At 40.8% G+C, this 15,064-nt stretch overlaps 1 protein-coding gene across 7 annotated transcripts in view; it reads left to right on the top strand.

Moving 5' to 3' along the window:
• The window catches only part of ARHGEF7 (Rho guanine nucleotide exchange factor 7), a 138,552-nt gene that overhangs the window by 50,210 nt on the left and 73,278 nt on the right, over positions 1-15,064 (top strand). The gene's annotated exons all lie outside the window — the stretch shown is intronic.

Here is a 15,064-nt window from a genome sequence, read left to right as displayed (position 1 = left end):
ACCTTTGCCACATTGTCTTTTGGAGACTCCCGTTTCCTCTCTGTAAGAGGAAATTGTCATGCAGTCTGTGAGGTCCAGGCTGTGCAGATGCCAGCATGGCACATGGTGGTCCTTTCCTCGCCCCTTCCCTGTTGATGCTTTTGCTTACCTAACTGCACCTTTGTGAGGTTGCTCCCATGCTGGTGAAGGTGGGTTATCTTGCTTCTCTTCCGTTCTCCTGGCTTTCCCCTCTGCTCTGCCACTCCTTCCTGGAAACCACCAAAAATGTTTGGTTGTTTCTGTTTCGAGTATGTGTTTGCTGTCCTGGTGTTTGGGTGTTCATACAATGGAATCTACAAGATTGAAGATTTGATTCTTATTTTAAGTTGAAATAAAGTGGGGGCATGTTGGCTGAAAGTGCTGAGATGGATAGAATCCTTCATCAACTACAATTTTATCCCTGGGGAGTGGGAGTAGGTGGAATTTAGTATAAAATTTACAGAAACTAAGATTTCAAAAATTCAGTGCTGCATTGCTGCTTTTCACAGATTCCTAGCAATATGGACTATTTGCATTAACCTTAAATAGCAGCATTTATTTAAGATTCATTTTTACTCATTCTTGTTCTAAAATCACTAATTTCATTTGACAATGTGATAGGACAAACTTATATTTTTAAACGTTGCAAGCAGCACTCCAGAACTTGGGTCAAAAATAGTTTCCTCATAATCTCATTGGAGAAGGTGAGCTGATGTGGATTTTAGAAGATTAAAGCTTTGGTGAACTGAGGAAGACTTGGGCCAGTCTCCCTTTGCGGGGTCTCCAATCCTGTTGAGATGGTAGAATGTGCTAGGAGGGAGAGAGGCTTTTCTTGTGCACCTTTCCTGGTGCTTGTTTTTGGCTGTGCCTGTAGGGTGCACTCAGCCAGGGAACCATTCTGCTGCTGCTTTTTTCTGCTTTTCAGCTTGTTTTGGAAGGTGGGCTACTTGGTAAGGGGGAGTAAGTCTGCATTTGTGTGCTAGATTGCTGAGATTGTTGTTGAGTATCAGGGAGGTGTGCAAGGACAGTTGTGTCAAGATGCAGATACTTGGAAATGTGCATCCTGTATCAGGTCCCATGGGTGTGTCTGGGTGGTACTAGTACTGTAGTCTTTAGCCCCAGGGCCTGCCTGAGTCTTTGCCCTCTGCATTGCATGTTGGGTCTAGGTTTGCCACACACTGTGCATGTGATAGTTGGCACTTAGCACAGCTCCCCTTGCTCTGTCTCTCTGGCCACAGGATCTGCTTGTCAGAGGTGGAGGCTCTTGACTTGGTGTCAGCAGACCTGGGACTGCTGGGAGTTTTGTTGCCTCAGGAGGGAGACCATGCCAGAGCTGTCTCCTACACTGTGGGGCGGAGGAGAGGCTCACTATGCTGCAGCTGGTTCTCTTGCATTCTTAGCTTGTTCATCATGAGAGCCTGAGTCCTTTTATTTGTTGTGGTTTAGGCCAGTTTGAGTTATAATTTACTGTTTGCAGGATCTTCATTATATGATATTTGATATTTAACACAGCTTATTTTGTGATGGAAAGTTTGCTTTCATGTTTTTAGAACATGGAAGGTATTCCTGATTTTTGGTAGTGCTTATGAGTTTGGAAGCCAAGGTGAAGCAAACTCACTAATACTAGAGGGTATGTAGGGGAGCCTTTTACATTCCACTAAGCCTTCAGCATCCTCATGCCTTGGGGAACCCCAACCCATTTGTCAAGTTGTTCACACTGCATAGTGGCTCTGATACCTGACATAGCCAATGAGAAGCTGTGACAACTCAATTTGAAGAGGGAAATGTAGGGCTGGGAGGCGGAGCTGTGGTGGTGGTGCTGCTCACGTTTTCTGATGCTCTTGCTGTGCAGGTGGAGCCTTGCTCTCCTCTCAGGGAGTGTGGGCCGAACTGGCCTCTCCTAGTGAATAGAGTAAGCCAGTGGTGAGTGGCAGGTCTCAGCTGTTGTGTCTTCCTGAGCTTGCAGGCCCTTGCTTCCTTCCTGCCTGCACTTGCGTCATTCACTCTGTGCATGCTTTGGGTGCCAACCACCCTGTGAGGACATGAGGAACCAAGTCTTCCTGCCAGCAGCCTTGAGATGGACTTGCTTGTTAGCAGATCCCCAGCCAAGGGAAACCAGGTAACCTCAGTTCCCATTGTACCTTGATGTCCTCCCTTCAAGGAACCCTGAGCCACATTCACACAGCTGAACTGTTCAGAACACTGACACAGAAACTGAAGTGATAGGTGTTTGTTGTTTAGAGTCATTGTTTGTAGAAATGTACCACAGTGCAGGTGCCCAGAGGTTAACCGGGTGCATCTTCAGCATGTGGGAGTGGGCGAGCCCTCTGGCTGCCCTTTGTCCTTCCTCTGTCTGCCTGCGGCCTCTTCTGCAGTTGCTCAGTTTTGTTGACTGAGAGGACAATGGAGTCTCCTTAGGGCCGGCTCAGACATTCCTGTCTCTCCTTGGAATTTCTGTGAGACAGCAGTCATTAACAGTCAAGTAATTATTGTGTTTAGGATTTAGACAGGAAGGGAAAACCCTGTGTACTAGGGAGTGGTAAGTGCCTGTTGAGAACAGTCTGATTTTGAATAGCAGAGCATTGTCAGCCAGAGGCATTAACTTCCACCATCTTCTGTTAAACTGTCTTATTCTGAATGACCCAATGCTTCACTTAATGTCTTGTTTTCATGTTTTTGGAGATGTATTCTCTCTCTCTCCTTCAAGAGTTATGAAGGTGATGTTGATTTCCTTGCTAGAGATGACACTGTGGTAACCAACAGTTCTACATCCCCATACCTGACACACAGAGGCTTACTACACTGGTGTTTAGCTGCAGAGTTTCACCCTGCTCCAGGTGTCATCTGTATTCCAGAGTCCAAGTTCAGCAGCTCTGTTATCACTCTCATTTTAATGAAAAGGTCAGGGAGGCTGTTTCAAACACCATAGCTCGTCACGCTTCTGCTTAGAACCTGCGTGTGTAGTGTGTGTCATTTCTGCTCGAGCTGGTGTCTGTCCTTTTGTGCTGCAGAGGCCTCTTTATTTACAGCAGTGTTCTTTTTTGTGTCATTTTTGGCAGTCATCTTCTGTCTGGCCAGAGGTTTTTGCATCTGGGAACACAGGTGACTCTAAGCTCCAGCTGTTGGGGACACACACAGGGTCATCCTGATGGCATCATACTGCTGGGTCAGGAGTTTGTTGGGCAACTGAACTTGATATTAAATTTGGGTGTTACTGATAACCATTAAATAAGGACTGTGTCAAAATAGAGTACTTTTATTTATTATTGGACAGCATTGGGGATTGAACCTAGGGACTCTACTAATGAGTTACAGGTCCCAGGCCTTTTATTTTTGAGACAGGATTTTTCTTAGTTGGCCAGATTGGCCCCAAACTTGTGATCCTCCTGCCTCAGCCTCTTCCCAAGGTCTTGTGGTCTCTGTCTCTGGGGGAGGAGTTCCTGAGTGCCTGGCCCTGCAGCATCGCAGGACCAGCAACAATATTTGTCATTAGCTTGTGATGGGATGTACCCTTCTCTGGATCTGCATGCTGGGGATGGAGTCACCGTGTAGAGCAGTGCCCTCACACCCTTTATTGTTAGTTTTTATTTTTATTTTTTCTTTTTCTGCTCTGGGCCCAACTTCTAAACACCCCCACCGTCCACCACAATTTGTCCATCCTAGTTTTCTCTTCTGCCAGCTCTCTTCATCCTGGTCCTCCCTTGCTTGAAGTGGGTTGTGGTTTTTGAGGCAGTGCATTATGTCAGAGGAACCCTTGGGCTTGGGGCCCGAAGTGGTTTTGGAGGTTACTTGGTTAGGGAGTCCTGGCTCTCCTTTTCCATGGGAGGAGTGTGATGCATGCATGTCTGTGCTTGGGAGTCTCCCTCCAGGTGCTCTTCTTAGTGTGGTGTTGGATACAGAGAGACTCGGGATGACCAAGTCTGGGATGGCCCTGCTTTTCTGTCGTTTTCCCTTCTATTTTCCAGACTGTCCTAGGCTGACTTCATAGTCCCTTTCTGCTTCAGCAGTGATCTGGGTAGGAAGGCTCTTCCCATAGATGTCCTGAGTGACTGTCATGTCTAATGGGCTCTACTGAGCTGTCCTCTGTGCTGTTTTTGTATTCTTCATTTTTCATTGTTTGTCCTCCAGTTGTTGTTTTGTATAAGATGATACCCTAGAGTAGCTGAGACAGCCACCAGCTTGAGGCAGGTGGCCTAGAGAGTCCTCATTGTTACTTCTGGCATTGGTGAAATTCATGGAGTGCTTTTTTTTTGGTTCTGGGGAATTAAACTCAGGGGCACTCGACACTGAGCCACATCCCCAGCCCTATTTTATATTTTATTTAGAGACAGGGTCTCACTGAGTTGCTTAATGCCTTGCTTTTGCTGAGGCTGGCTTTGAACTCAGGAGCCTCCTGCCTCCTGCTCCTGCCTCTGAAACTGCTGAGATTACAGGTATGTGCTACTGCACCCAGCTCGTGGGGTGCCCTTTTGTTTATGAAGATAGTTTTTGTTCTCTGCCTGGACTAGATGATTCCAGGTTTTCCCCCAACAGAGGAATAGCATTTTTATGATTTTGAGAGACCTGGAGGAAGTGTAGCCCATGCCTTGTTTGAGAGTCCCCCATCAGTGCTCCACTCAGTTTTATGTTTCCTTTGGTGCCTTAGGAGAAGTATAGCAATTGCTGCTCTGATTGATTCTAGAGAATGATATGCTCGTGACTTGAATCTCTGTTGGAAGTTTCTTCTGATGAGCTTTTGGGTGTTGCTGCCTTGTCTGTTCTTGCATCTTCCTTTCACCTAGGGACACTCTAGTAGCATTCATTTACCAGCAGATGCCATAATTCCCTTCTTTATGGCTGAGTTGAACTCTCTGTGTATCTGAACACATCTTCACCTGGTAATATGCTTGCTGAGGGCACTTTTATCCGTCTCTCTTCTTTCTGTTAGATAGTTTTACTTCCTGGTTTCCTTTGGCTGAGGAGTTGTAGAGACAGGCATAGGTAGTTGTTGGTAGATGTATTGCCTTGTCGGAGTTCACACCGGCAGTCATCAGTGCCTTGGTTTTCTGTCCATGGGAGGTAGGGCAGCCTGGTAGGTCAGTGCCTAAGACTTGGCGGAGGGCTCGTGGTGAAGTGGAGGCTGCTGCCTTCCAGAGGGTCCCGAGTCAGAATATACCTCAGGCAGTTGCTAGCCTTGTGTAGGGTATGTTCCTTTCCCTGGACACCCTCTGCACTGGAAGGAGCTGTGCTTTCTTTTTGTTGTGTACTTTGATGAGTGCAGTGTGATTATACATAGTAGTGGGATTCTTTATGTCATATTTGTGCATACAGTTAGCATCATTTGTCAAGACTCCTTCCAGTACTTTTCCTTCCTTCCTTCCTAGATCCACTTGCTCAGCTGATTTCCCTTCTGTTGTTATTATTTTAATCAGTACACTATCATTAATATATTTGTGGGATTCATTGTGGTGTATTTGTACACACACATAACATAATTGGGTATATTGACTTCCCTAGTACCTTCCCATGTCCTCCCCTCTTCCCTCCCTCTCAAATCTCCTTCTACTGTATCGTTCTCCCTTCTATTTTCAAGTTAGTCTCTTTTTATGTACTTTTTTTGTTTTGTTTTTATTTTTTATTTGGGTCCTGGGGATTGAATTTAGGGACACTCGACCACTGAGCCATAGCCCTTTCTTTTTGTATTTTATTTAGAGACAAGTTCTCACTGATTAGCTCCTTGAGAGTCCTCCAAGGTCTCACTGATTGCTTAGCACCTTGCTGTTGCTGAAGCTGGCTTTGAACTGGAGATCCTCCTGTCTCAGCCTCAGCCTCCCGAGCAGCTGGGATTACTGGTGTGTACCAAGGCCCCCTACTAAGAGAGTCTCATTTTATTCCTTTTTTTCCCCTCCTCCTTTTAGCTTCTGCATGCAATAAAATATTTAGTCCTTGACTTTCAAAGTCTGGCTTATTTCACTTAGAATCATGTTCTCCATTTCTATCCATTTACCAGCAAATGACATAATTTCATTCTTTTTTATGGTAGAGTAAAAACTCCATTGTGTGTATGTACCACATTTGCTTTATCCTTTCATCTCTTGATGGGCACTGAGGCTCTTTTCATAATTTGGCTATTATGAATTGAGCTGTTATCCACATTGTTATTCATGTATCACCGTACTATGCTGATTTAGTTCTTTTGGATAAATAGCAAGGAGTAGGATAACTTGATCATATGATGATTCTGTTCCTAGTCTTTTGAGTCTCCACACTGCTTTCCCAAGTGGTTGCACTCTTTGCAGTCCCACTAACAGTGTATCAGGGTACCTTTTCTTCAACATCTTTGCCAGCATTTGTTGTTATTTATATTTCTTTTTTTTTTTTTGACGGGAGGAAGGGAAATATTGGGGATTGAACCCAGGAACACTTAACTACTGAGCCACATCCCTGGCCCCTCTTTTTAAAAAGTTTTTAAATTTTGAGACAGGTTCTACCTGAGTTGCTCAGCGCCTTGCTAAGTTGCTGAACTTGAGATCCTTCTACCTCAGCTGGGATTACAGATGTATGCCACTACACCTGGCTTATTATTTATATTCTTGGTGATTGCCATTCTTACTGGAGAGAAATGAGATAATTTTAGTGTAGTTTGGATTTGTGTTTCTCTAATTGCTAAGCATGTTGCACATTTTTAAAAAATATATATATTTGTTGGCCACTTGTATTTTTTTTCTTTTGAGAAATGTCTTTTGACTTCATTGGCCCATGTATTCATCATTTGTTTTTGTTTTTGGTGCTATTTTTTGAGTTCTTTATATATTTTGATATAAATCCTCTGTTGAAAGAGTTAACTGGCAAAGGTCTTTCCCATTCTGTAGGCTTTCTCTTCATGTTCTTGTTCCTTTATTGTATAGAGTTTTTTAATTTAATTCTATCCCACTTATTAATTTTTGTTTTTTATTTCTTGAGCTTTAGGAGTCTTCTTAACAAAGTTTGTGTGCTGGTATGATGGAGTATTTTCTTCTAGCAGTTGCATAGTTTCTGGTCTGATTTCTAGGTCTTTGGTCCACTCAGAGTTGACTTTTGTGCAGTGTGAGAGATAGGAATCTTACTGTCATTCTTCTGCATATGGATATCTAGTTTTCTGTATCTGTGTGGGATCACCTTTGTGTTGTCTTTGGTCTTTGTGTTGGTTTTGATGTCAATACCACGGTGTTTTTGTTAAAATAGCTCTGTAGAATAATTTAAAATTAGGTATTGAGGTCTCCAGCATGGCTGTTCTTGCTCAGTATGACTTTGGCTATTCTGGGTCTTTTATTTTAGGACTGCTCTTATTGTATTTTTTTCTAGTTTTGTGAAGAATATTAGTGATATTTTGATGGGAATTATACTGAATCAGATTGTTTCTGGTAAAATGGCCATTTTGACAATATTAATTCTGCCTATCCAAGAACAGGGGAGGTCTTTCCCTCTTCTAAGATCTTTAGTTTTTTTCCTTCAGTGTTGTATAATTTTCATTGTAGACGTCTTTCTCCTCTATAGTTAGATTTATTCCCAAGTATTTTAATTTTTGAGGCTATTGAGAATTATTATTCTGATTCTTTCTCAGCACATTTATTATTGATGTATAGGAAAGCGGTTGATTTTGTTTGTTCGTTTCCTACTACTTTGCTGAATAAGTTTATCAATTCTAGAAGTTTTCTGGTGGAGTTTTTGGATCTTCTAGGTAAAGCATCCCATCATGAGCAAGCGGATAATTTGACTACTATTTTTCTTATTTATGTCTTATTAATTTTCTTCTCTTGCCTGATTGCTCTGGCTAGAGTTTCAGGAACTGTATTGAATAGGAGTGGTGAGAGTGGACATTCTTGCCGTGTTCTGATATTAGAGGAAAATGCTTTCAGTTTTTCTCTGTCCACATAATATATTGGCTTTGGGTATGTTGTATATAGCCAATATGATGTTGAGGTAAGTTTCTTCTATCCTGAGTTTCTGAATGTTTTTTAATATAAACGAGTGCTAGATTTTTTTCTGTATCTGTTGAGATGATTGCACAATTTTTTGTTCTTACCTTTATTTGTATGGGGAGTTACACTTATTTATTTAAGCATGTTGAACTAGTCTTTCATCGTTGGGATGAAACCCCTTAGGTCATGGCATACTCTATTTGTAATGCATTTTTAAATGTGGGTTGGTAATATTTTATTAAGGATTTTTGTGTCCATGTTTATTGAGGATATTGATCTGTTGTTTTCTTGATGTGTTTTTGTCTGGTTTGGTATCAGGATGATACTGGGTTTGTAAAATGAAATTTGGAGTGTTGCCCCCCCCCCCTTATATTTCATGGAATAATAATAACAAGGGTATGGTTGTGTGTATGTGTGTGTGTATATATATGTGTGTGTGTGTGTGTGTGTGTGTGTGTGTGTATATATATATATATATATATATATATATATATATATATATATGAAGAAGATTGGCATTTGTGTTTTAAAGGCATTATAGAACTCATCTGAGAATACATTTGGTCCAGGACTTTTCTTTGTTGAAAGGCTTTTTATTACTGTTTTAATCTTGTTACTTGCTATTGGTCTGTTCAGGTTTTTCATGTCCTCTTTGCTTAATTCAGGTAGGGAGGGAACATGTATCTAGAAATTATTCAGTAGTTTTAATGTTTTCCAATTATTAGAATAAAAGTATTTAAAATAGTTCATAATGCTTCTCTGGATTTCAGAAATGTCTGTGGTGGTATCTCCTTTTTCATTTCTAATTTTGTTGATTTGGGCTTGTTCTCTTTCTTTTGGTTTGTTTGGCTAAGGATTCATCAATCTTGTTTATCTTTTCAAAGAATCAGCTTTTTGTTACATTGATCCTTTATTGTTTTAAAAATCTCTGTCATTCATTTTGGCTCTAATCATAATTATTTTCTTTATTCTACCGGTTTTGGAATTAGTTCCTGCTTTTCCAGGACCTTGAGATACAACTTTAGATTGTTTTATTAGGGATCTTTCTGTTTTTTTGTAATGTAGGCACTAAATGCTACAAACTTTCCTCTTACAGACACCTTCATGGTGTCCCAGAGATTTTGGTACATTGAATCACTCTTCTTGTTTTGATTCTAGGAATCCATTTCCCCTCTCCTTTCTTCTGTGATCCATTCCTCCTTCAAGAGTATTGTTTAATGTACTTCTGTTTATGTGGTTTCTGTTATATTCCTTCTCTTCGATTTTTAATTTTGTTCTGTGGTGAACTGATAGTATGCAAGGGTGTGTGTGAGTTTGTTTGTGTGTATGTGTGTGTGTTTATTTATTTTGGCATTTGCTAAAGCTCACTTAATGACTTATAGTATGGTCTGTATTTGGGGGAAGTTTCCATGAACTGCTGAGAAAAAAGTGAATTCAGTTTGGTCTATTGTAGGATGAAATTCTATAGATGTCTCATAGATCCATTTGATTTATAGTGTGATTTAGATCAGAGTGTATTTATTGATTTTATTTGTGGATGACAATTCCCTCAGTATTATTGTATGAAGGTCTGAGATCTAATGTCCAGAGGTATGTGTTTTATGTAATTAGGTGCACTGACATTTAGTGAAAAGTAGTTTCTGTTGCTGTATCTTCTTGTGAATTATTCTTTTTACCAGTGTATAGTAACCTTCCTTGTCTCCTATGATTAATTTTTGTTTGAAATCTGCTTTGTCAGGCATGAGAATAGCTATTCCTGCTTCTTTTTGGACTCCATTTGCACACGCTTTTTCCATCCTTTTACTTTCAGTCTGTGGCTGTCTTTGCCTATGAGATGGGTCTCTTGCAAACAGCATGTAGCTGGGTCTTATATTTAAATCCACTGTCACTCACTTATGTTATTATGGAGAGATGTTTTTTTCCCTGCCATTTTGACTTATTTCATATATTTAATTATCTTAATTTTCATTTGCCTAACTGCTCGTCTGGTGAGCTTTACTCATTCAGAAGTTCTGGGGTTTGTTTTTGAGATCTTTTGTGTGTATGTAGTATGTTTAAGGTTTTTCTGTATCACTGGCTTAGTGTCATGAATTCTTTTAGTTTATCCTTATCTTGAAAAGTTTACATTTTCTCCTTAGATTCTGAATAAGAGCTTTGTTAGATACAGCAGTCTTGGTTGGCAGTTGTTTTCTTTTGGAGCTTGAATTGTCCCATTTCACATTCTCCTGGATTTTATTGATTTACCTCTAAATGTGACCTGAGAGTTTTCTGTTGGATCTGTTAATATTTTATCCTTATTCTCAGGTTAGGCATTTTGATTAAGATGTGTATTGGAGAGGTTCTTTTCTGATCTTGTCTATTTGAGGTTCTGTGTGCATACATACTGAATGTGGATGTCCATCACATTCCTAAGGTTTGGAATATTTTCTGCTATTTTTTCACTGAAAGAATTTTTTAAAATTAATTATTATTATTTTTTTTAAAGAAAACCACAAATGGAGCACAACTTTCCATTTCTCTGGTTGTACATGAGTCACACTGTTTGTGCAATCATACCCCTACATAGGGTAATAATGTTGGTCTCATTCCACTATCTCCCCCCTCCTCCCCTTCCCACTCTCCCTTGTGCCCAATTGAAAGTTCCTCCACTCCCCTCCTCTGCCATTATTGATCAGCATCCACTTATCAGAGAAAACATTTGGCCTTTGGTTTTAGGGGATTGGCTTACTTTGTTTAGCATGATATTCTCCAGCTTCATCCATTTACTTGTAAATGTCCTAATTTCATTTTCTTTAAGGCTAAGTAATATTCCATTGTGTATATATACCACAGTTTCTTTATCCATTCATCTATTGAAGGGCATCTAGTTTGCTTCCACAGTTTATCAATTGTGAATTGAGCTGCTATAAACATTGAGGTGGCTAAATCACCATAGTATGCTGATTTTAAGTCCTTTGAGTATAAACTGAGGAGTGGGATAGCTGGGTCAAATGGTGGTTCCATTCCAAGTTTTCTAAGGCATCTCCACACTGCTTTCCAAAGTGGTTGCACTACTTTGCAATCCCACCAGCAATAAATCAGTGTACCCTTTTCCCTCCATCTTTTTTTTTTTTTTTAAAGAGAGAGAGAGAGAGAGAGAGAGAGAGAGAGAGAGAGAGAGAGAGAGAGAGAGAGAGAGAGAGAGAGAATTTTTTAATATTTATTTTTTAGTTCTTGGTGGACACAACATCTTTGTTGGTATGTGGTGCTGAGGATCGAACCCGGGCCGCCCGCATGCCAGGCGAGCGCGCTACCGCTTGAGCCACATCCCCAGCCCCTTCCCTCCATCTTTGCCAGCACTTATTATTAATTGAATTCTTGATAACTGCCATTCCGACTGGAGTGCGATGAAATCTTAAAGAGTATTTTTGATTTGCATTTCTCTAATTGCTAGAGATGTTGAACATTTTTTCATATGTTTGTTGATTGATTGTATATCTGCTGTGAATGTCTGGTCATTTCCTTAGCCCATTTATTGATTGGGTTATTTGTTTTGTTTTTTTTTTGTGTGTGTTGATTTTTTTGTGTTCTTTATATCCTGGAGATTAGTGCTGTGTCTGATGTGTGTGTGGTAAAGATTTTCTCTCATTCTGTTGGCTTTCTCCAAGCAGTCTTTAGCAAGAAGAAAGAAGCAGGAGGCCTCACAATGCTAGACCTTAAACTATACCACAGAGCTTTAGTAACATAAACGGCATGGCATTGGCACCAAAATAGACATGTAGACCAGTGGTACAGAATAGAGGACACAGAGACAAACCCACATAAATATGGTTATCTCATACTAGACAAAGGGACCAAAAACATACATTGGAGAAAAGATATAGCCTCTTCAACAAATGGTGCTGGGGAAACTGGAAATCTATGTGCAGCAAAATGAAATTAAACCCCTATCTCTCACCATGCACAAAACTCAACTCAAAGTGGATCAAGGACCTCAGAATTAGGCCAGAGACCCTGCAGCTAATAAAAGAAAAGCAGGCCCAAGTCTTCATCATGTCAGCTTAGGACCTGACTTCCTTAACTAGACTCCTGAAGCACAAGAAATAAAATCAAGAATCAATAAATGGGGTGGATTCTTACTGTCATTAAGAACCTTAATACCACCAAGAACCACTAACTAACCTGTATCTCCATGCCATTTTCAGTTCCAGTAGTTCTTAAGCTTGATCTCATTGTTGTTCCAGAGTTCTTATACTTTCAGATCCTGGTTGGTTGTTCTCTTCTTCCTGAGTGTTCAAGTTCATGTGCCTTGTTTTAGTCCTATTTTCTATATGACCTAATCTGTTTGTGATACTTTCAGGTGAACTTCTTTTCTGCTTCGTGGTGTCTTTCATTTCCAGGAGTTCTCACTGGTCTATTTTCAGAATCTCTGTTGGCAGTGTCTTGTATCTCCTATATTTTCTCTCTTAATTTATTCTTTAGATCTTCTGTTAGCTCACTAATCATTTGAATAATCAACATTTTGTAGTTTTTCTCTAGAATTTTGTCCCCTTCAGTAGTTGTGGGTTCCTTTATTGGGGGATTATAAAATTGGGGGACAGGAGACTTGTTTGCTTCTTTCCTCATGTTTTCAGAGGTCTTCAACTTGTGCTTCTGGTGAGGTAGATTCCTTTTCCTTCTATGAGGGGGCCTTTGGTGAAGAGCTGTCTCTTTTGTCACAGGTCCTGTGCTGTATGTATAGCTTAGTATCATCTCATAGGATCCAATGTAATCCATTGTTAATTCCAACCTCCAAGCCTCTCAGCTTGCTGCTGCAGAATTGCTGATTGAATGCATTTTTGGAGAGCTGCTACAGTGCTGTGGAGTCCTCGGAGCCTCTGTGTTGGAGCTGCTTTCTGGGGTCATCTGTAGAAGCTGATGTCCGTGAGCAGGACTTGAGTGCGCCCCCAGCTGTTCCTGCGGGGCCTGATCATCAGTGTTTTCCCTTCTCTGTTCTATGTGGTAATATATTGTTGGAGTTGAGCAGGGTTAGGTTGTATGTGGAGCCAGGTGTATCGTCTCTGGGTTAGGTTATGGGTGTAGTTCAGCAGCAGAGCCTCTGTGAACTTGTAGTGTTCCAGGATCCCATTACCTCTCAAAAAAACGTGGAAACCAACAACAACAGGGAACAATTTACAGCATTAAATACTCAATGCCTACTATAACATCTTCAGCCTATTGTCCACAAATGTTCTTTGTAGATGGTATATTCAAAAGAAGTCCAGCCCAGGACTGCTTATAGCATTACTGGGGTTGCATTAGGCCTCTGTCCACCTGTAGCAGTCTCGTCCATGGTTTAGGTGTGTGAACAAGACTTGGTGCCTGCCTTCTCACCAGTGCAGAGCAGCTGCTTGTCTAGAATGCACCAGGAGGATGTGGATAGGATGCTGGAGATGTGTTATTTTGCTTTGGGTTATTGAAGGGATTCCCTTGTTTTTAAAATTACTGATGCTTTAGAGATGAATCAGCAAGTCCTACTACTGGTCCCCATTGATGCCACACTCTTTGGGATCCAGAACTTGACCCCCCATGGTTGCCACTGTGAGCCGATGTTCTGCCTAGGCTCTGCCTAGGCTCGCAGCCTTGTCTTTCCGCACCTTAACCCAAGGCTAGATGCTCATTCTTTTTTTTTTTTTTTAAACTTTTATTTATTTATTTATTTTTATGTAGTGCTGAGGATCGAACCCAGGTCCTTGCATGTGCGAGGTGAGCACTCTACTGCTGAGCCATAACCCTAGCCCCGAGATGCTCATTCTTGTGGCTCTTACTGTTGCAGAAATCTGTTCCCACTGTCCCCATTAATATTTCTCTTAGTTCTTTCTTTTACAGCCTGTGGAGTCTTCCTCTTTATGCTAAAATTGCTTCACACATGGACTGTGTATGTCATTGAAGACGAGCTAGTTTTCCTAAATGATGCCCGGTACATATGGGTTTCCAAGAAACAGGTTCTTCTGAACATCCAGAATACATGAGTCTAATGTGCTCTGCTTTTTAATTAATGGATTAACAAAGAATATATGGCTCTTAGTGACTCTGAATAGTTGAAAAGCCATTTTACTCTTAGCCTTCATTTTCCTTTCTAACAAGAGGATTGAACTGTGTGTAATGGGTGAGTTTTCTTTATGTCTGTTCTGTGGAACTGATGTTTTTTCATTGGAGATTTTTTTTCATATATTAATTTTTTTTTTTTTAGTTGTTGATAGACCTTTATTTTATTTATTTGTTTTTTTTCTGGTGCTGAAGATGGAACCTAGTGCCTCACTCATGCTAGGCAAGCACTCTACCTCTGAGCTACAACCCCAGCCCCCCCCCCTTTTTTTTTTGTATTTTTTTAAAAGTAAGTTTTCTATGGCAGAATATCATCACTGGTTGGTCAGTCTGCTCCGGCCGTCTCCCTTTTCCCATGTTTGAGGCCTGTACAGGTGCTACTTCCATTCTTGGGGTGGTCCTCATACACATCTCCTTTGCCACTTATTCCTGTCATGAGGTAAGAAGCCTGAGGCCCAAGGGGCAGTATCTTATTACAGGTTAGGACATGCAGATGGCAGAGCTGACCTTCCAGGTCCTTCAGCCTCATAGACTGCTCCTAGCAGGACCTTCCGCCTCCTCCCACAGTCTGCTGCTTTGTGACATGTCCTCTCCTGTCCTCCAGACAAGAGAAGACAGGAGCTTTCAGAAAGCACTTCTGTGTTCTACTTGGAGTATTCCAGTTCTTTTAAACCTTGGTTTCTGGGTGGTTTGGTATTTATTGTATTTCATTATGCAATATTGTTTCTACTAAACATAAAATGTTCAAAATAAAATGCAAACAATACATTTAATATTATGAACTTTTTGGTGGAAAATTGGTAGAATAATTTTATTTTGGAAATATTGGATTATTTTATGGCACGTTTAATTTACTCAAATGTAAAGTAAGAATGAGTTTTTGTTATACTCCAACTAGGTAGATTGTAGCTGGTACTAGATGTTTGGCTTCCTTCTGTGTGTCCCTGTGGTGCCTGTGCTGAGGGAGGAGGAGGGTAGTGTTCATCCTGGCTTTGTGAGCCTGCCACTTTGCAGGACTCCTGATGCCATTTCTTGTCTCC

The sequence above is a fragment of the Spermophilus citellus genome (genome assembly GCF_964194105.1).
Source record: "Spermophilus citellus genome assembly, chromosome: 1".
NCBI lineage: Eukaryota > Metazoa > Chordata > Mammalia > Rodentia > Sciuridae > Spermophilus > Spermophilus citellus.
This window is presented reverse-complemented; position numbering and strand designations above follow the sequence as displayed.